At 36.5% G+C, this 21,673-nt stretch overlaps 1 protein-coding gene across 5 annotated transcripts in view; it reads left to right on the forward strand.

The window, feature by feature from the left end:
- The first annotated feature begins 18,739 nt into the window (after positions 1 to 18,739).
- The window catches only part of LOC145684420 (uncharacterized), a 46,096-nt gene continuing 43,162 nt past the window's right edge, over positions 18,740 to 21,673 (forward strand). For 3 of the 5 annotated variants that reach the window (XM_081756770.1, XM_081756769.1, XM_081756766.1), the window contains exon 1: positions 18,740 to 18,878. The gene's annotated coding sequence lies outside the window, so the exon portion shown is untranslated. Of the gene's footprint in view, positions 19,088 to 19,133; positions 19,629 to 21,673 lie in introns of those variants that run through there. The other 2 variants (XM_081756767.1, XM_081756768.1) reach the window with 2 other exon arrangements.

The following is a 21,673-nucleotide window of genomic DNA, read 5'->3' on the forward strand; positions in this document are numbered from 1 at the left end:
CCAAAGTGTCGAAGTTTACATCATTGTCCATATCAAGTATATTTTATATTATTACACAATATGTCGAAAAAAATCACGGAACATTTTAATTAAAAAAGAATTAGTTATTTTACCAACAATAGTTACTGTTATTGAAAATACATCCCTTCTGCATCAATATATGCATATTCATCCAATTCTAGCATAGAGTTTTGGATGTCCTTTTTCGGAATCGCCTCAGTGACTCTTGTCACGGCAGATTAGACGTGCTAAACATTGGCATAAAATGTTCATTTCATGGAAAACTTTAATCTTTGGAATCGGAAATGTTCACACGGCGATAAACCACCCGAATACGAAGTATGCAGAACCAAACAGATTTCTTTTTTAGCCAAAAAGTCACGAACGGTGACCGTTCTGCAGTAAGGAGTGCAAAACAAATCCAACCCAGACTTTCCATTTCTTTAAATCCTTTGTCAAAATTTCGTGAGTCATGTTTTTAGTAATATTTAATTCCTCCACCATCCATCTCACAGTCGAATTCGCATCGTGGGAGATCATTTCACGCACGTGTTCTACCAAATCATGGCGATTTTTGTTTTTTGGTCTGATTGTCTTTGGGTCGTTTTCCAAGAACTCCGGACCGTTCCGGAATCGCGTGTACCACTCGAACACACGTGTACAAGTTAAGCACTCATCACCGTACTCGATTCCTCATTTGCAATGTTTGTGTAAATGTGTTACCTAGCTTCAAACAAAATTTAATGTTGTCTCTTTGCTCCGTCGTGTTTTTGTGACGAGGTGACACTAGATATATTCACATTTCTTGTTATAATTTGACACTCCGTCAATCGGTTCTCATGATTCTGTTCTGGTTTTCTGGAGTAGATATGCAGCTTTCCGATGATATGTTGCTTCAATAGATGGCGCTAGTTGTTGTCTAAAGAAAAACGTTCCGTTATTTTTCCGATATACTGTGTATATACAAGAGTAGAACTGACTCACTTGTTATGGCCCGGACGATATTGTTAAAGGTAGAGACCGGAAATTTCTGCAAAGAGGTATCCTAAGGGGATAACGGAAGATTTAAATTTTGTAGCATGAATTCGTGATCTCACGAATCCTGCAACTAGTCGATGAAACTCAGCTTACAATCAATCTATATAACAAAAACTACATCAGGGAAGAGGAACAGTGGCCACAAGAAAATTTTTAGTTACAGATCCGGCCGAGCATTAAAGCGAATTGTCATTTAGAACCGTCATGCCACTGCGATTTGAATTACGGGGAACTGAAGCAGCACATTCCACACCCTGTGATAACAATAACAGCCGTCGGGACACGATATGGGTATATGTGGTCTCGTTTGCTCAAGATACCGCTAAGGAAACGTAATTCTTTAACACAATACTAATGGTGACACTAACTGGCATTACGAACCCTGATGACTGGAAAGGCATGACATGAGCGGATGAGTCACCTTTTACCTTATTGCAAACCACGGGCCCTGTTTATGTGTGACAAACGGTCAAAGAAGCTTGTGATTTATTGTGTTTCCGCCCAACAGCAAAACACGTCTTTTGTTCTGTGATACTCTATTTTGACCGATTACTATGGAACCACGCAGTTAAAATTGCGACTATTTCGTTCATTCTTTCGTCTAGCATAGGACAAACACATAAGCACAATTGATGAGGATCATGAAACAATCCTACAAAAACACTCTGGAAATTTGTAGTTTAATATGAACAAAACAATAGTTTAAAAATTAGTGGTTACAGAGAAAACTTGTTTTCGAACAAATATGTATTTGGAAAGTCGCCTTTGGAAGAAGCTCGTTCTTAAAACTTGTGAGATCCTGGCACATTTTACGCAAAATATAAATTAATAATAATCAATACTTTTATTTTCTTAAAGAAAATAACGATTAGAAACGTTTATATATGATTTGGAAATATCATGGTAGAATGTTCAAATATCATTATGGTTTTGTTTTCATTGTAAAGGTTTATAGTTTATAGAGGAACATTTGGAATTGGGAGCAACAGGATTGAGCACACTATAGATCCCGAATTGCGCACAAATCTCTGTTGGTCTTTCTGAACACGGATTTTCGCCCAACGTTGCCACAATGGTAGATTTAAAATCTGTGCGCAAAGAAGGTTTTCCTTCAGACTAGGATAGAAACAGAAATTAGAAATAAAATTCATATTATATTGTGGATTAACTAAATATAATTTGATCAGTAGATACAAGAAGTCATGATACCTCCAAATTTACAATCCAAATGTTAAAATTTTCTTGTGTCATAATCTGAATCCCTTTGGAGTTCTAGAACCTATTTTTAGGTACTAAAGTATCGTCTTTATTATTCGATTAAAAAAGAACCAATAAAGCTTTTTACTTTTTTCAAGTCTAGAGGCACTGCAGAACACGTTACGTATGGTTTCATGCCTTTCTGCGTCGAGACATAGGAGGTGATGACGTCATAACTTTAAAAAAATATTTTTTAGGCCTATTTTTATTATTTTTTGGCGGGCTTACTTTCGCACCTAGAAGATTGAAATTTTGTACAAACATTCAGTCCATCGAGTACTATATATTAGATTTTTTCGGATCTCTGCGTTAGCACAAGGTGGATGCAGAGGGGCAAAAAAAGTAAATAAAAAGGATTTTGTGGTTTAAAAAAATTTGCGATTTTCCCGCCTCAGATACATGATGCAGACATGTGAAGGGTTCGTTTGAAAGGCAGTTTTATTCTGAAGATAATAAAGAGCGAACTGTGATTCTAGGATAAATAGGGATGTCTCAGGAAATGTTCTGCCTGAGATCAAGGTATTTTACAGTAATCTGGGGCATTGTGTGGATTATTGATATTTTTCCCGCCCTGACTGTTCAACATAAAAGCTTGAAATTTTATACAGACATTTAGTACACCCCTTAGTGTTTTCCAGTTGAGTTTTAGGTCTCTGCATTAACACAATGGGGGTCCAGAGGGGCTTATTTTTTTTAATAAAAAGAAATATTTTCAAAGAAAAATCCCGATTTCTCTCAACATTTCCCGCTTCAGGGACATGATAAGGAAATGTGAATGGTACCGTTTGAAAGGTTGCTCTATTGTGAAAAGAAAACGAGGTATGAACCATGATCCTATGATAAATAGGGATGATGCTGTAGCCGCTTGACTGAAAGTCTCTAATTTACCTTAAAAACCGGAATCTATAAGGGTTAAGCATTTCTTAATAATAATAATAATAATAATAATAATAATAATAATAATAATAATAATAATAATAATAATAATAATAATAATAATAATAATAATAATAATATAGTATGCATACTTCCCACTACTAGCCAAGTTTTTAGGGAAAAATTGAAAATTGAAAAAGTGAATAATTTTCTCCATTGTCGTAAAGTTTTGCTTTGATTAATTTATTGAGGTCTGTCGTTAACGTCTGGTCATATAATAAGATACTTGTTACAATAATATGTGCGATACAATAAACTTAAATTACAATATTATTAGTATAATACAGCGATGCGAGTAAACTACTTCCTTACACTAATTACATTGCATTCCAATATAACCCTTGCAAAATTACACGATTCACTTATTAATAATATGAAACCTGTCAATATATATCTTAAATAACCTTCCTAAATCTAGTTAGAATATATAATTAGAAACAGTATGATGTAGCTACCTGCTAGTTTTATTACATACTCTACGACTACGCACAGTAAATGCTATCATTGTTTATACCTAATGTTACTCGCACAAGTTAAGATGATAATCTTAGCTTCTTCATTTATAAACAGTAACTTTTCTCCATCATAACTGAACTCAACTTCTCTTTCAATCACTTACTGAAGCAGCCTCTGTAATATTTCTCGGAAGAACTGGTGTGAGATCTTTTTTTCGAATGCAGTATATGGCTTCTCTATCCTTATGTGTTAACTCCTCTGAATTTTCTAAATTAGCTCAATCCTAGTAATTTTATTCAGTCCTTGGTTCGGGTATTCCGCTGGTTTTTTCTTACAGATTTACATAACAGAAGAGAAAATATTTTCCATCTGACAACATTGCTCAATTTTTCTGTGCGCAATCCTGTACATAATGACAGCTTGTCAATGACTTATCAGATAAAACTGATAAAACTGGAAAAGTGTGCGCAATCTCATTGCAGCCTTGGAATTAATGGAATGTAGTTAAACAATAAATTGATTGGAGTACTTCCATAGCACTTGTGAACGTATCCATATGACCAATGTGCCCGCCGCTACGAACAAAGCAATATGTAGACAGAGATATCTATTAATGAAAGTAGAAAGCACCTGCTGGAAAAGACTTAGGGCTCTGTAATGATTTTCAAATGCAGAGATATTTCTCATAATTAATTTGATTTTTAAAATATTTGTTATTGTGACCGTAGATTTAATTTATGGTATTAAATTGCGGACATAGACTTACGTTTGTAATATATATATATATATGGAAATAGAAGAAAATATTTCCGTGTATGTCCTTGCCTGTGCTTGCTTTTATAGAAATTGTGTTGAATAGATTTTTTATTGTATTATTTTATAGATCAGTGAATTGGAAACTAGGTACTACCTTATACTGCCAATTATTTTAATTGAAAGAAAATGTTTTTTTTTTTTTCGAGGTTATAACATTCATAACCATCTAAAGTGTAGTGCCTCTTTCAGCAGTGAGGCTATATGAAACGTGGACCTACCGCTTTACGTGGGATCCTAAGAGAAATGAAATGAAATCTTTGAGTTTTACTTCCCACGCTTATGCCGGTTAGGCTAAAGGAGACGGTGATGAAGAATAATGAATGAAATGGTGGAATGAAGAAAGTGGGAGGAAACAGTAGAACCCCGAGGAAACCCACGCACACGGTGTTTGTCCAACACAAAGTTCACTTGGCGGGGGCTGGGATCGAACCCGGAACCCCAAGCACCAGAGGTGAACGCTCTACCAGTGGTGAACGCTCCTAAGAGAACTTTGATACTATGTTATATCGGATAGGCAATTTATATGAACAGCGTATATTGAAAGCAACATAGGAAGAAATAACGTGACTTAATTAGAGTTTAACGTGCCATTCAGTGCAGAGGCTATACGCGACGGGGCTTACAGATTAACCAGACTACATGTAGAAAGAAAATAAGTCTGGATTTATAATTTTAAATTTGTTGAGTATCATATTTCGGAATCCGTTTTAGCAAAGCAATGTAGTTAAATATTCAACTTATATATACAGATACATAGTTTCTTAAATAGAGCTCGTACCTTTAATGCTGGGAGTTCAGGGACTTTATGACGTGTTGTCAATTTAAGGTTATATGTGACGTGGACTTCCTTTTGGTTTCTGAACATTACCTGATTGAATTGTGTCCTGTGCCTTATTTTCTTCTAAGATTAACTAGTTAGTTCTTTTTTTTGTGTTTTTCATTCTTTTAGAATAGCTACGACGTGAATTTACAAAAAAAATCATTTATTACTTCGTATCATTTAACGTATTGTAACATTGTTACTCTGAATAAAAAGTAGTGATTATGCTTATGTATAACATCCTAATAAAATTAGTGGGAACAAATTTAATTTGTGAACCGTCAAATATTAATCGGTGAACACTTTCAGTGTGATTTGTTCCGGAACTCGTTATATATTCATGAATGATTCGTTCGTGGAAAGTGTACATAAAAGTTTAGATAGTAAGGAGAAATGCATAGGTGGTTTTCTGGATCTTTCGAAAGCATTTGACTTAGTGTCACATTGAAATCTTCTCTCAAAACTACAAGATTACGGAATAAGAGGCATTGCATCCAAATGGTTTCAGTCGTATCTGAAAAATCGTCAGCAAATAGTGGAAATTACATATAATAACAGGGATTCAAACCAAGCTACACACTACATATCACAGAAACAAGAAATAACATGTGGAGTACCGCAAGGATCCGTAATAGGGCCGCTATTATTTTTGATATATATTAACGACCTACCAAGTAATATTGCTCCAGCAGAAGCATCCCTTTATGCAGATGACGCTAATATTATAGTAAAAGGTAAGAAACAAATGAGGTTGTTGAAGGTAGTGCAAACGAAATCCTCTGTAAACTATCTCACTGGGTTAAAGAAAATAAGCTTAAATTAAATATTGAAAAGACACAAGCAATCAATTTTCATCACATGCGCAACAAACATGTACAGCCTAGGAACATTGTAATTCAAAATAACGAAATATAATACGTAAACTCAACTAAGTTCTTAGGAATTTGGATAGATAAAAATCTCCTTGGATGTGCAAATAACTAACCTTAACAAAAAATTAAACCAAATATATTTCGCAATTAAAGTACTTAAAAATGTTTCAAAACAGTCTATTTTGAAAACAATTTACTTTGGATTATTCCAATCGAATTTAACATATGGTATTATATTTTGGGGAAATACACACAAGGCCAAAGTAATTTTTACGATACAGAAACGAATAATAAGAATGATGGCAACTGCTAAACCAAAAGATCATTGCAAGCCAATATTTAAACAACTTCGTATACTTACAGTACCCTGTTTGTATATTTTAAATCTATTGATATTTGTAAAGAGACATCTACAAGGTATCCTTACGCGTATAGAACAGCAACATGATCATGATACAAGAAACAAACAAAACTTTTCTATTGTAGAACACAGAACAGTATTATATGAAAAAGGGTGTAAATACGCGGGTATCATGCTTTACAATAAACTTCCGAAAGAAATAAAAACTCAGGACTCTGTTGCTAAATTTAAAAAGGAACTCCAGAAATATTTATTACAACATTGCTTTTACTCGGTAGAGGAATACATGAACTGCTAAGTGAATAGAAATGTTACATGATGTACAGTAAAGCAATGTCATTACTCGCTTTTAGCATTAGATATTTGTTGGAGGATTTCTAAATACACTGCAAGTAATAATTGCTAAGTTTATTTTTAACAATGACGTCATGTGGAATGTACAGTGTAATAAGATGTAAGAAGTAAGGCTTAGTTATTAACCTAGGGTGTCTAATTTTCACTATTATTGTTTCTTTTACTTTTGTATTCATATATAAATGACGTGTCCACTTCATATGCATTGTATTACAGTGTTAAATGTATGAAAAAAGGACGAAATAAATACAATACAATACAATACAATACAATACAATACGGATCATAATCAAATAAAATGGCAGGAAAAAGTGGAGATGAGATGTAGTTTATCCTGAGCACAGAACTTTATTGGAATCAAATGTTTAGTATGTAAAATGAATATAGAGCGATATTTTTTGTAGTTAAAAAGAGTGTTCCTACACAAATCTATTTTACGAACATACTGAAGTGATTGTATAATTATGAATGTAACGGTATATGTTCGAAATAATGTATCTGATCTGTAAACCTACGTAGTTTAATCTCTTTCGCATTAGAAAACAATTCAGTAGCGTTAGGATTAACTTCTTAAATAAGTCTGATAGCGCTTAAAATAACGTCTTATTAGAAAAGCAATAAAAATCTTGTACATCCACGTGGTCAATAACGATCTTTTCCAAATGAGAGAGTTCCTACAAGGTTAGCATAGAGTAGTGGATAGAGCGTCAAATTGACACACGTAATGTCCTCGGTTCTATTCCCGCCTGAGTTACAAGCAGTTTTTTTCGATTTAAATTTTTTGTTTCAGGAGAATTCAATGCTATTATTATTATTTTTTACTCTTGCACCCCTTCAAGAGATAGATTAAAGAATACAGTGTGAATTATGAAATAATTATTATGCCAGCATTACGATTTCATTAGAAAAGTGCTTATGATACGAATATGACTTACTAAATGCAAAAAAAAAAAAAAATAGATTAGATCCTGCAATAAAAGATGTTCTGGTTAGGCAGTTGTGTGAGATTGGATTGCATACTCAAATCGAAGCTACCCTAATATTGTCTTCTGAATTTGAAGGGCTTAATTTATCAAGTTTACTCCACCTTCTATCGACAAAGATAATATTTATATATAATTGAATGAATGAAATTTCATTGAGTGCTAATGTAAACGTAGTTAATAATATTGTACTCTGGCGTATTATGATCAGCGATTCTAACTGAGTATGTATTTAACAGTATACGGAGAAACTGTAGATGTACAAGACGAAGTGCCAATTTCATTATTGATAATATGGGCGCTAACGCAGTGGATATTTCAGCTATTACTTTGTACAAACAGTGGAAACTTAAGTAACAAAATAACGAAGGCATTTTTATTTTAGGTAACGATGTGATTGGAAACTCGGGCCAGAGGTTACGAATTAGCGGACGGAGATGTTTTATTTTTGTGGTAGAAGATCGGATACTAATGCTTAACTATATATGTATTGACCGCATGGCAGCGCTGCTTTCCTACTATTCCTATTGCTTTTATTGTAGTATACTAACTTCCCTATCTCTCCTTAATTGTTTCCTCCCTGTCTCCATACGAGTTCTTTATTGGATACTCTCACATACATATATTATTATCCAATACTTCTCTTTCTTAGCTATTTATTCAATTATAGTTCTTTCTTATGCTCATGCTTATTAGGATTCTACAAAGGTAATCCTACTTCGTACTGTTTCTGAATGTTCCACCAAACCTTTTCACTTGTAGCTATTCTGTATTACAAGCTAGTTAAAATAAATTCTTCCTTCCCCTTCCACTACTTGAACATCTACGCTGGTAATCCTGGTTTCTCGTATGTATTTTACCTCCTTCCACTTGTGGATACGCTAACCTTGGCTTGTCCTATTCCTATTTCTTTTGACCCATTTTTGCAGTCTCGCACTTTTACCTTCACCATTGGTGCATATCTTAACATTGGTTTATCCTCTTACTTTCCCCATCTTCTTCATTCCTCCATATTTTATATTCTACTAATGTTAACCTGCTTTTCTCTCTCTTTCACTAATGTTAATTGATACTTAAATTGGCATCATAAAGTAATTGTCTTGTGTTATCCCATTTGCTAACTATGCTTTCCTTTTTAGTTTTATCTCTGTTTTCCTAAACTTCTATGGCTAGCTATGCAAAAGAAAACCAAATCACTATGCCGAATTATTTTAAAACTCTCTCTTTCTCTTTCTCTCTCTCTTTCTCTGTTTGTCTGTATGTCATTTTATGTCTCCCTTTGTGTATTCATCTCTTTCTCTCAATTTCTATTTCTCTTTGTTTTACTATCCCTTTATGTATGGCTTCTCTTTCTCTTTGTAGTTTCCTATTTGTTTTTCTATCTTTCTCACTATCTTTGCGTGTCTTCTCTTTCTCTCTCTCTCTCAATCTCTTTATCTCTGATTATCCACGTGATAAAAGTACTTACAAATTCTCACACCATATTGGCCCTCCTACTCTCACGCATTTGCCCATACCATATGGAGCCAGCTAATAAAGAAAAACTTTCCATGCTTGCGCCCTATTGGTCGTTCTACTAATTCTTCTACTGCTTTTGCCCGTCCTGATAAAATCTTTTCTCGCTTTTGAAATTCTACGAAACCTTCTATTGCATTCGTCCTACCACTACACAATCTCCTGCTTTACTACCATAGTATATTGGTCCTCCTACTACCATCTGTTATCTCTTTCTAAAATGTGAATTCATGATTCATCAAGTCAGGGTGATTCATTTAACTATTACCATATGAATAACTTACTCGAAAGTGTAATGGGGTTGAAATAACGACATGAATGTGACAAATTTTAACCCCACTAGAGTAACATGGAGTCATTGTGTAGAATTAACACCACCATTTTTTACTGTGTAGAGAGAGAAATTTGGATATGATAGAAACGAACGGCATTTCCCACTTAAGGTTGGAATTCTCGTAACACTGAAACATGTTGAATTATTATTATTATTATTATTATTATTATTATTATTATTATTTTGAGGGACAGTAGAAGAGTAGAAAGTATAGTAATCGTGAAATAAATAGAAATCGAAACTTCAACGAAATTTACACGTTTCATGGACCTTTCATGTATGTACCGCTAACATTTTTGGTAGATATACTCTCTACCATTTTCAAAACTATAGCTTATATTCATCTATATACCTCCATTTAGGGATGCAAGATTTGATTTTTCTATTGAAAGAGATGTGTCTCGACTCGAATTTTGTCAGGAAAATTCTGTCTCGACTCGTCTCGTGCGCATCCCTACCTCCATGACATCCATCAATTAAAGTAAATATATGCTGAAGTATAAACAAATTAAGTGAATATATTCCGTATACTCTCGTATATCCTCCTCGATCGTTTTGTAATGTTAGTGTTCTAAAATACCTGCTGAATACTAGTGAATCTAAGACCTGTTCGATAGGGAAGGATTTTTAGGAAGATTCATTGTAAGAAAAATCTTATCATTATCCTATTTTGTAAAGGATTCTGTTGAATGATTGCAAACTACTGTACATCTTTTAGTGCACTGACAGAATTGGAAAGTTTAGAAAGGAGTTTGAAGACAATCGACCAGAATTAATTATCATCTGGAGTATGAGATAAGACTTATATTATGTAGTGTAAGACAGCGTTTCATACGAATTTTCCTTCAAGGTGAATGTAAATGAGTAAAGACAAACATCTAAATTGTAGATGAGGAATCAGTATACTGCAAAATATTACTTTTGTGTGACAAAATCGAGCTTCAAGTAAAATCAGAATAATTTTTTGTTAATAATATGTCAATAAGAAAGGAGAAATTGTTTTATTTTAGATTTATTTTGCGTCTACCTCTGGTGCTTGGGGTCCCGAGTTAAATCGAAGCCACCGCCAAGTGAACTTTGTGGTGGACAAACACCGTGTGCGTGGGTTTTCTCGGGGTTCTCCCGTTTCCTCCCACTTTCTTCATTCCACCATTTCATTCATCACTCATCATCACCGTCTCCTTTAGCCTAACCAGCATAACCATGGGACGTAAAACCCAAATATTTCATTTCATTTTTTAGATTTATTTTTTCATTTGAGAAATCATTCTTATCGAGATTTTGTGTGCCGATTCATATGGTGTCCTACCGGTGACACAGTAAAGTTTAGATATTTTTATTAATCTAAATATTTGTCATATTTTTCTTATGTGGATTTTGTTGGAAAATTTCATCATTTATATATTTCCGTTGAAATAAATACATTTAGGGCTAAGAATTCACAGAGTATTGTAACTTTCACATCATGTGTCGAAAGTCACTTTCCTTTCAAGTCCCCGTTAGTGACAGACGATTAGGAATTCGTATTTTTTTTACTTTAAACGAAAAAAAATATTGAAAAACATCAGCTACACATACTTCTAAGTCACCTCTGCTCATATATAATGTAACTCTATTCGCAGAATTTATTTTGTACTTTTAGAAATATACAACTTCATAGCATCAAAAATGTAGTGTAAATATCCTGCCCATGACGATCGAATAGTCCAAAAATGGTACTATCATTGAGTAAATCCAACATTGTGAACGAAAGCGATCTGTTGTCATTGCTTTCATTGTCTTGTGACTTCTAAAGGTCGGACTTTGAGAACAACGAGCTGGGCAGAATTACATTATAGGAGTCTCTGATAATCTGTGGCGTATTTAAGGGGGGCTTTTGGGCTTAAGAACAACGAACTTATATTTAGTATATTAAAGTAAATTAAATATCTTGCAGTATTTTCACATTTCCAGGAACAAAGTTAGCCAAGCTCCCCCGAAACAATCATAAATACCCACTGCTGATAATAATTGTTTTGTAATTATGTAAATTGGAGAAATAAAAACACGAAATATTAATATGAATATATTGTGACTGTTGTGATAAAGTTTCGATTCGAGGATATCAGTACTCAATTTACATAAGTATTTACACATTCACTTGTGCATCACAAAGAAGTAGATATTAATAATGAAAGTGATTCCATTATCTATTATTTACGGCTATATAAATAATTTGATTCATATACGTTTTCCAAAAATTTATATGGTCCTGGCAACCTCATTACTTTTGAATCTTCAGGCAAATTTACGGAGATTTAGCAAAAAAAAATTTTTAAGGAAGGAAAAAGAGAAATTTTAAGAATATGAGCTAAAATGTAGGGAAATTTAGCTTTCCAACAAATGTTATATTGCTAAGCACTGCGGCCGTATGACGAAAGACCATAGCATTCTTTCCAGAATCCTACAGGCAAAGTGATAAACGTATTTTTCCACAAGCCTTTCGTGGCCAGGCTTGAGGATGTCACTATAAAAGATAACATTGAAGCAATAACAGATCAAAACACAAATTTATGTTGTGGCAGTGGCGTAACTACTATGGCGCGAAACCCCGCAATACTGGGTAGGGCGACAAGTCCAAGGGAGGACCTTTCACCCTAGTCTACTAATAGATCGAAACAACATGCTTATCAGTTTTGTATTAGACGGCAATGATCATCCCCCTTCCCTTTTATTGGCTATCTTTGGGAGTCTCGATGTATAGGTCATGCACCGCGAACAAAAGAGAGGGAAAATAGGTTTTGTCGGTTTCTATAGGATATATATTTTTCTTCGGCGGGGTATTAGAATCAAGCTTTACAATTAACATCTATATTAAACTTTTGACATGCTACATTCACAATTCCATTGTCGTTTTACATCTTTGTGTGATGTAGTATAAAATTTTCCCTTTTGTTTCCTGCCAATATAATTTATCTCACTGATGATGAAATTCTAAGAAGGGTACAGATACTTTAAACAACTTACAGTTGTGATATTGGTTCTTCGTTTACGAAGGAAGTAATTTGCTTTGTGAAATAGCTGAAATCTGAAATAGGTTTTCAGTATTTTGTGTTTGACCAATAAGGCTTTCAATTGTGAAATATAAGTCATTCGAAGCTAGCTTTTAAGAACTTACTATCGCGTATTTGTTGTTTTGACGCTCCCTGTCTCTGTCAGTTCTGCGGAGTCGTCGTTATCAAAATTGAAATTAAAAAAAAAAGCTACGTGAGAAGCAGAAAGGGCCAAAAATATCTTACATAATATAGCAGTGCTCTTAATAAATGCGGAAGAAGCCGAAGAAAAGATATATGGAAGTTAGTAAAGGATTTTGCTGACAGGAAAGCAGTACCGTTCCCGGGGGGAGCAGGGCTGCGGCCCCCGACGCTGAAGTAAGGGAGGCGCAAAATTCGGGGGAAATGAAATATATATATATAAAATGGAAGAAAAAGTAACAAAAAATGCTCAAAATTAAGGAAAATCAGGGTTTATTTTTGAAAATTTTCTTGCGCTTCGCGGCTGGTCTGTCGATAACGATAATGTATACGGGGGAAGGCGCCGTCGTATACTCTCGCTCCGGGTGCTGAATTTCCACGGCACGACTCTCCAGGAAAGCCAGAAGGAAACATGCAAATCATTCTCTGCTACTCTTCATGAAGACTAACGTCACTGATTGCAAAGAAGTAAGTCCATCTTGCACTGTGAAGTTTATCGAATAAATTATAAAAAAGTGGTTTCCATTTATTAATATTTAGGCCTAGTAGTTGCATGCATGTAACTCATTATTCACAGATACAGCGAAGCATGGTTATTTATTACGTTGTCTGTCTATCATTCCACGAAATTGTTATTAAGGCGAGAGGCCCTGGGTATTCTCTTGCGGGGGTCCATAAAACGTAGTCACGCCATTGGATATGAGCACAGTAATACGCAATAATGCTCTCTCTAAACAATGATATATAAATATTGGACGAAAATTAGGGAAATGTTAGATTTAAAAGGGAATTTTTGAGCCTTCCTGAGGGAAATTTTAAGTTTAGTACCTAGCATCACTGTGCTTCTTTGAGAAGTGTTTGGTGTTCAGACTAACGCGTCGTCTGTTGAACGGGGTCAATAATACTGATACAAAAATACTTCTTCATGAGGTAATCTAATTTATTTGTAATCTAATTAAAATTGTTTCTTAAGCGAACCCTGATTATATATCATAACAACAAGAGGTTGAGAAATACAAACCTGGGGGGGAGCGTCCATCGGGAGAATATACATTGACGACGGTGAATATGCCCTGAGCTGGCTAGTCACTTGTTTATAAGATACGGAAGTGACAACTTTGAAGATAGTGTCGCTCTTAATTTACCAGTGTACCAGTGCTAGTTCAATTCTCATAATGTAGCGAAAACTAAAATTGTGTATGTGTAAAATTGTGGAGAGGTGTTTGACCCAAAATAATCTAGTGCTATTAGTGAGCAATTACCCCGCCTCATGGCGGAGGTATCAAGAGGTACTTCCCCTCCTCCCTCGATAGTGACTGTACCAATTACTCTTGTGAAAACTAGGTGCACATGAACGAGACTATTCCGATAGCTACCGAAGTTACAGTCAATTCCACCCCGGCGATTATTCCCGGCAATTCCAGCCCCATCATGCACCACCATATCTGGTACATGTTGTATCAGCCTCTACTTCCGACACTAATGCAACTACGGTGCGAAAACACCCGCAAGTACTAGGTAAAATTCGCTTGCAATCGAAAGTGACGGGAGTTAAATCGTTTCAACCCACGGGAAGAAACCTAATTAGGATAGAATTTCATATAAGCTAACAGGCGAACGAGTTCCTTCAGCATGAATTCCTCAAAACACATGGATGGTCGGCCATCGTTCCATACTACACAACCCGTTCAGTGGGTACTATCCACGGTGTATACCCGGACTTTACAGAAAAAGAAATACAAGGCAACCTAATGTGTCGTGCCCAAGTGATCCACGTAAGGCGCATTAAAAAGTGTGCTGATTCCGACATCCGAACTACCCACTCCGTTGTATTAACTTTTGACTTCCAACGTCTTCCGGATTTTTGATCACTATATCAAGGAGGACATAAAATCCACACATATGTACCAGCAGCCAAACACTACAGAGAGGGATGTTACCGTCTTGGCCACCTACAGAGGGCATGCCGATCTAAACATAAACTTTGTTACCGCTGCGGGCTACACATGACTCTAATGCATGTACTCTAGATCCCAAATGTATCAATTGTGCGAGGGGACATATGGCCACTGATCCACAGTGTCCAGAAAGAAAACGTCACCAACGCATCAACCAACTTATGGCGACAGAGAAAATCACATACAACGAAGCTCTGAAACTTATTCTCCCGACAAAACCATCCTCTCCTAAAACCGCCTCAAATCCGGTCAACATTACATCCTCTCCCTCTCACACACCTGATCTACCCTTTATTTTCAAGGGGCCATCCACGCCAGCCATTTCCTTCCAACCCACACCCTCCCGCTTCAATATCACCAACCCTCTATCACCAAATAACATACTTTCTCGGCCTATGGGAAGGACGCAGGACCAAAGCAAAAAACGAAGAACGCCTCGGCAAGACGATGAGAAGGGAACGTCAGAAGACACAATACACATGTGTTTTATAGGATCTTTAAACAATAAACAACGTAGGACTCAGGAAGACTTAAATGAACAACCAGGAGAGCGCAGATCCATACATCACCGCAGGACGTCGTTCCATTCGAGGCCATCCACTGAAACTGATCAATCTAAAGACTCATTAAAAATTTTTTAAAACAATTTATTATATAGTATAGAAAAGTATGCTCTTATCAATTATGATATTCATTCCTGAACGCAACCCACAGAAGAATCTCGATCTATAAACTTTTACACGAATACTTCAGAACCCTAGAGAATGATCATTAATTCTGCCTTCAACATATTACAATGGAACTGCAGACAACTAAGAGGAAAGGAACCATTTCTATGGCATCTATGCCGCATTTTCTCACCCACTATAATACTTTTACAAGAAACATGGACTTCAGTAGACTATGCTCCAAGGATTCCGGATTATCGATTGTACAAGCAGCATAGATTAGACGAATATGGAGGAGTAGCAGTTGGTTTTCATAAAGAGACACCAAACGAGGAAATCCAAAAAATAACTCTTCAACATCCTCTGTTGAAACCGCCAATACAAGCACAAGGTTCCCGATACAGACAGCTATATATTCTAAACGTATATTCTCCTCCTACTCAGGAAATTCCGAAGAATCTATGAACATACCTCTTTACGCAATGCCGGTCACCATGTATCATCGCAGGCGACCCGAATACCAAAAGTGTACTATGGGGATCCTCGAGAAACAATAGGGCGGCGGACCACCTCATCGATGCTCTGGAAGGACAAACATTATTGATAGCAAACGACGGAACGGCTACTCGCCTTCTCAATTTGAACTCACCTCCTTTTGCACCAGACATAACGTTGCTTAGTGTGGACATCTTTGTACAACACACCTGTCAAGTCTACGGCTACACGGGAGGCAGCGATCACTTTCCCACTATAACCACCTTGGCACATCTGCAAGGAGCCCGATCAACATATCAACCCTACGACGGTTCTACACCGATTCCACATTTCACCAGAATTTATGACAAGGAACAATACCAGGTATACATAGACCATGCAATCACTTCTTTACAGACTACGGACGGAATCAATTCACTACAACACTTGACGAGTTACATCGTCGCCGGCACTCATCAGGCGAAACGAGGAAGGGAAACCCGAAGAGAAAGACTTCGACGCTATAAATATCCGTGGTGGGATACTTATTGTCAAAAATTACTGAATAATAGTAAAAAGGCGCAGAAACAATATTTTCACGATAGAACTCCCGAAACATACTTTCTCTCAAAACAGGCACAGGCAAAACTAAAACAATACATACAAAGATAGCGTAAATCACATTGGCAACAATTTTGCAACACTCTTCAAGCAGGAACCAGCGCCAACTCTATCTGGAAATTCATAAGAACAATTTGACAACACGCCCTTTCCAGGCTGCGCCACAGCTCAATCCCACCTTGTTGGAGGAATTTCACTGCACTTTAACGGCCCCAACAGCCTTGTCTTCACGCACAGCTTTGATGTCAAACCTTACTGCTACACCACTATCTCCTGTCCTCGGAACCATCTACTATGAAGAATTAGTAGAATCCTTATCAGCTGGAAGACACCGAGCCCGGGCGCAGACTAGATCACCTATCAGCACCTTAAAGACCTTCCAGCTACAGGTCAACAGCTGTTAACGCAGTGCTATCAATATGCCTTGTCTATGGAACATGTACCGCCGAATTTAGTAATACCAATTCTGAAACCGAAAGAAACAGTGGATCACGCCAACAGTTACCGACCTATTTCAGTGCTCCCCTGCCTCAGACTTGAAAAAAATATCTTACAGAAAATGGAGTGGTACATTGAATACCATAATATTCTCTCATCTACAATCATAGGAGCTCGTAAATGTAAGGCTACTCACGATGCGCTCTCCAACTTTCTCATAAACATATGGCAATCATTTCAACATTTCCAGTATGTAGTGGCTCTCAAACTGGACTTTGACAGAGCATATGAGATAGACTGGTTCAGCATCTCTCAAATGCAAAAATGCTGTCTCATTTTATCAGGTATGTACATAACTGGCTAGGTGATAGACATATTAGTGTAAAATATCAACGGAAAAAAATCAGATCCGCGCATCACATCTCAAGGCCTACCTCAGGGATCGTGTCTCAGTCTACTCCTATTCAATATTTGCATGCTAGAATTTCACCTAGTACTGAGACAACATGTCAGAATCCTGAGTTATTTTGATGATCACCTATTATATGTACGCAGCTAATCTCTAATTGAAGCCAAACACAGACTTCAAGCCGCTCTACTATACATCAAACATTGGAACCAAAACAACGGAATGCACGCCAACTGGAAGAAAACGACATATACCATATTTACAAGAAGACGACAAGTGGGAAACTTTCGACTGCATATAGACAACCACATACTGACACTTCTTCATCTTAGGAACTTTAGGAACTTCTTCATCTACAGTTATTCCCAAACTGGAACTGCTATATACACAAAATCGAACCGGTTCTTTTCCGTATCGCCAAAGACTTCCCTGGCTGTATCAGGCTTATGTTAACCCACGCCATTGGACATATGCTATATATCGCAATCCTCGCCTGCCATGCTATAATATTCAATATAATACCACTCTTCAATCAGTGGAACTGGAATTTCCGATCACCACTACCAAACGAACGAATCTATTATGTCCGAGAAGCGTGGTGCCGAGATGGGAATATTATATGGCTCAACATCATCCACACCGCACCCTAATATATACAGATGGTTCCAAACGAACGCAAGGAGGTTTGGAATATACAGAAGCAGGAGCGGATCCAGGGGGGGCGATCGGGGCGATCGCCCCCCCCCCCCCAGAAGCCGAAACTTTCTTGTTTTATATATATAAATAAAACCCATCTTAAAGTTTGGAGCCCTTAAAAGTAACAGTATGACAACCCACCGCCCCCTCCCAGAAGTTGGTCCTGGATCCGCCTCTGTACAGAAGTGGGCATATACACATCCCACACATCTCAGTTTGTAATTCAACGATTACCAAATCAAATGTCTATATTTCACGCAGAATTATGGGCTATTCGCACAGGATTAAAACATGCCATACACCATAAATATCGTTGTTTCGGCATCTGTAGTGATAGCTTAGTGCCTTAACCACGTTTACATACAACGGCTCTATCGAATCGAATATCATGGATTCATAGTAATATTAAACAACAACTCTCGATTCTTAGGGAAAGAGGTCAATCTGTCTCCTTTTTCTCGAGTCCTACACATCTCGATATACCTGGCAGCACTGTCTCAGATAACTTCGCACTGGCCGGAACACGGGAAGATCATATCATCAACATCCCTCTTCCTACGCAGAGTCTACACGCTTTCCTACATCATCAAAGACAAGAAAAATGGAAATGCTATCAAGAGCAAGCAGGAAACGGCGAAGGTAAACACTTCTGGAATATATTTCGAAGTCCTACGACCAAAAAGTGGATTTCACCGAAGGTTGGACGAGGAGACACGTCTGTTTACTCTTTAGGTTATATCTAGGCACTGCTCAAACGTTGTATCGATTATTTCAGCAAGGATACCGCAATTCTCCTAAATGTTACTGTGGTAAATCAGAAGGAAGACTACCCCATCTCATCTTTCAGCGTAAGTTAACACCAGCTTATCGTGATATCCTTTACATGGTTCTGTACCGGTACCACAACACAACACCAGTGAATGTGTCGTTTATCTTAGGGAATAGTATAGGAACCGCAGTTTATCAATCTTCTCCAATGCATAATAGTGTACAACATTTCGCTCTAACAATACTTTTAACAACAATTCAGTAAACATAAATAACACGATGCGTTTATCTTAGTGGACCGTATAAAGTATACCTATACTGTCAAACATCAGTTCATAAACTGTCCAAAGGTGGAAGCCGGGGCAAGAAAGCAAACAAGAACAAGAGCTGGCTAGTGATGGACTAATTTATCTAGTATACATGAGAACCCCCTGATATGCGTTTCTTCTGTGTTCTATTACCACTTCTACATGAAATACCATAAATTTTCTACGTAGTGCAATAGTAAGAAGTATCCATGTGCACAAGATATGCGATATGCGTTAAATCCCTCCCCCCCCCCACACACACATAGTCATACATAAAGTACAAGGGCACTACACATGCAGATATGAAGTACAGGTACGTTCTTTTTATTTTCGTATCAGCCGACAAGTAAATAAAAGTCGCTTTGTTACCCCCTTTGTAAGTTGGTACATACTCAATGAATAATCCCTAAAAGTATGAGCGTCGTGCTCCTTCGGGAACTGATGCAGCTTATTGTATACTATATCCCAAATGTCATTCTATTAGGGATACTATAATTTCAAAATTAAATTATTTCAATTATATTTACTAGTGTTGTCTCCAGAGGACTCTTTAAAATGTATATTCTGAACGGTAATATGTTATTATTTTAATATTATTATATATACAGAGTACTCATAAATGAATATTTACTTACAACATGTTTCATGCGAGTAAATATGTTTTAAAAGCAATTGGGGTAGGAATTGTTCGTACTTTTACATCACTAAACAGTTTAAATTTATATATGAGTGCATTTTCTAAACTTGAGCCTATCACTGATATTATAAACATATCAAATTTATAATGATAGAAACAAATTAACTTCGGTAACCACCAGAAAACACATGTCTCACAATTTTATCATCATTTGCGCGTACATATTTATGTTCACAATATTTTCAAGATACTGACTAATCTTTAGAATTTTGCACGTAACATTGCCATACACGAGCTTTCGTCGTGTCCATTTCTCGAAATTTCATGCGTTAATTCACATGTAAAGATAAGTCCGGGTACTTATTCAGAAATTAGAGTCAGAGACAGCAAATAGACCGACGTTTATTAACAACGGCTGTTCGTGGTATGTTGATATTATTTCATTTCTATTTCTGCATTATTTACAGACTTTCTTTTTTCATAATTTGTAAATTCTTTGATACTTTCTAGTGCAAATAGAAATAGAACTTAAAAATAATATTATTAATTAGATATATCAAGTAAAATCAACGAATTTCATTTTTTTAGGCATTACTCAGGCAGACGTTCTATCAAATTTTGACAAATTCTTTATATTTTCAGGTTAGGTTAGAGCTTTCTATTTCTTTTAGTAGAGCATGCACTAAATGAGGAGCTTTATTACTACTTGCAGATTGACTTCAAAAGGTCAAGTTAAATACAGTGTGAACGTATGGCATTAAAACATCATCATCATCATAGGTATACTACCTTTATTGGCAGGTCACTTGCCGCAGCTGAGAACCTTCCATGCTCCACGGTCCTCCGCTAACTTCTTCGTCTTCGCGTATGATCTTTCTGTTTTTATATCATCCATTAATTGTAGTCTCCTTCGCCCCCTCCCTCACTTTCCCGACACCATACCCTCTAGGACGTCTCTCATGATACAATCTCTTCTTAGGCAATGTCCCAACCAGTTTCTCTTCCTCTTCCTAATATCTAAAATGCTCTTTTCTCACCCACCATTTCTAACACACTCTCATTCCTTTTGCGCTCGATCCAACTAATTCTTTCCAATCTTCTCGACACCCACATTTCGAAGGCTTCAAGTCGATTTTCATCACCTTTACGTAAGGTCCACGTTTCCGCCCCATACAGTACACCATTCCACACGACGCATTTTATGAGTCTTTTTCTCAACTCTTTCTTCAAGGTCCCACAAAACAGACTTTTCTTCCTCCTAAAGGCTTCTTTCGCCATTCCTATCCTTGCTTTTATTTCACGTTCGCACTTCATGTTATTACTAAGAATACTACCCAGATATCGAAAACTATTCACTTGTTCTATTTTCTCCACTCTTACTTTTATATTTGACACAGACCCCTTCGTTCCAATCACCATGGCTTTTGTCTTTCTAATATTTATTTTCATCCCATATTCTTCAAAGCCCTTTCTCATTTTTTCTAACATTTTATTGATTTTCTTTTCAGATTCTGCAACAAGCGCCATATCATCTACAAATCTTATGCATCTAATCACTCCCCTTCCAATTGCACTCTCTTCCGTCAGTTCTTCCCCTATCCTAACACTTACTTGTTGGTTCATGTATAAGTTTCTTATAAGTTTCCTATCTTTCCATTCCAACCCTATCTTCGTTAGAACTCCCAACAACAATTCCCAATTCAGGCGGTTAAAAACCTTTT

The sequence above is a fragment of the Thermobia domestica genome, chromosome 4, assembly GCF_964235325.1.
Source record: "Thermobia domestica chromosome 4, izTheDome1.hap1.1, whole genome shotgun sequence".
Taxonomy (NCBI): domain Eukaryota; kingdom Metazoa; phylum Arthropoda; class Insecta; order Zygentoma; family Lepismatidae; genus Thermobia; species Thermobia domestica.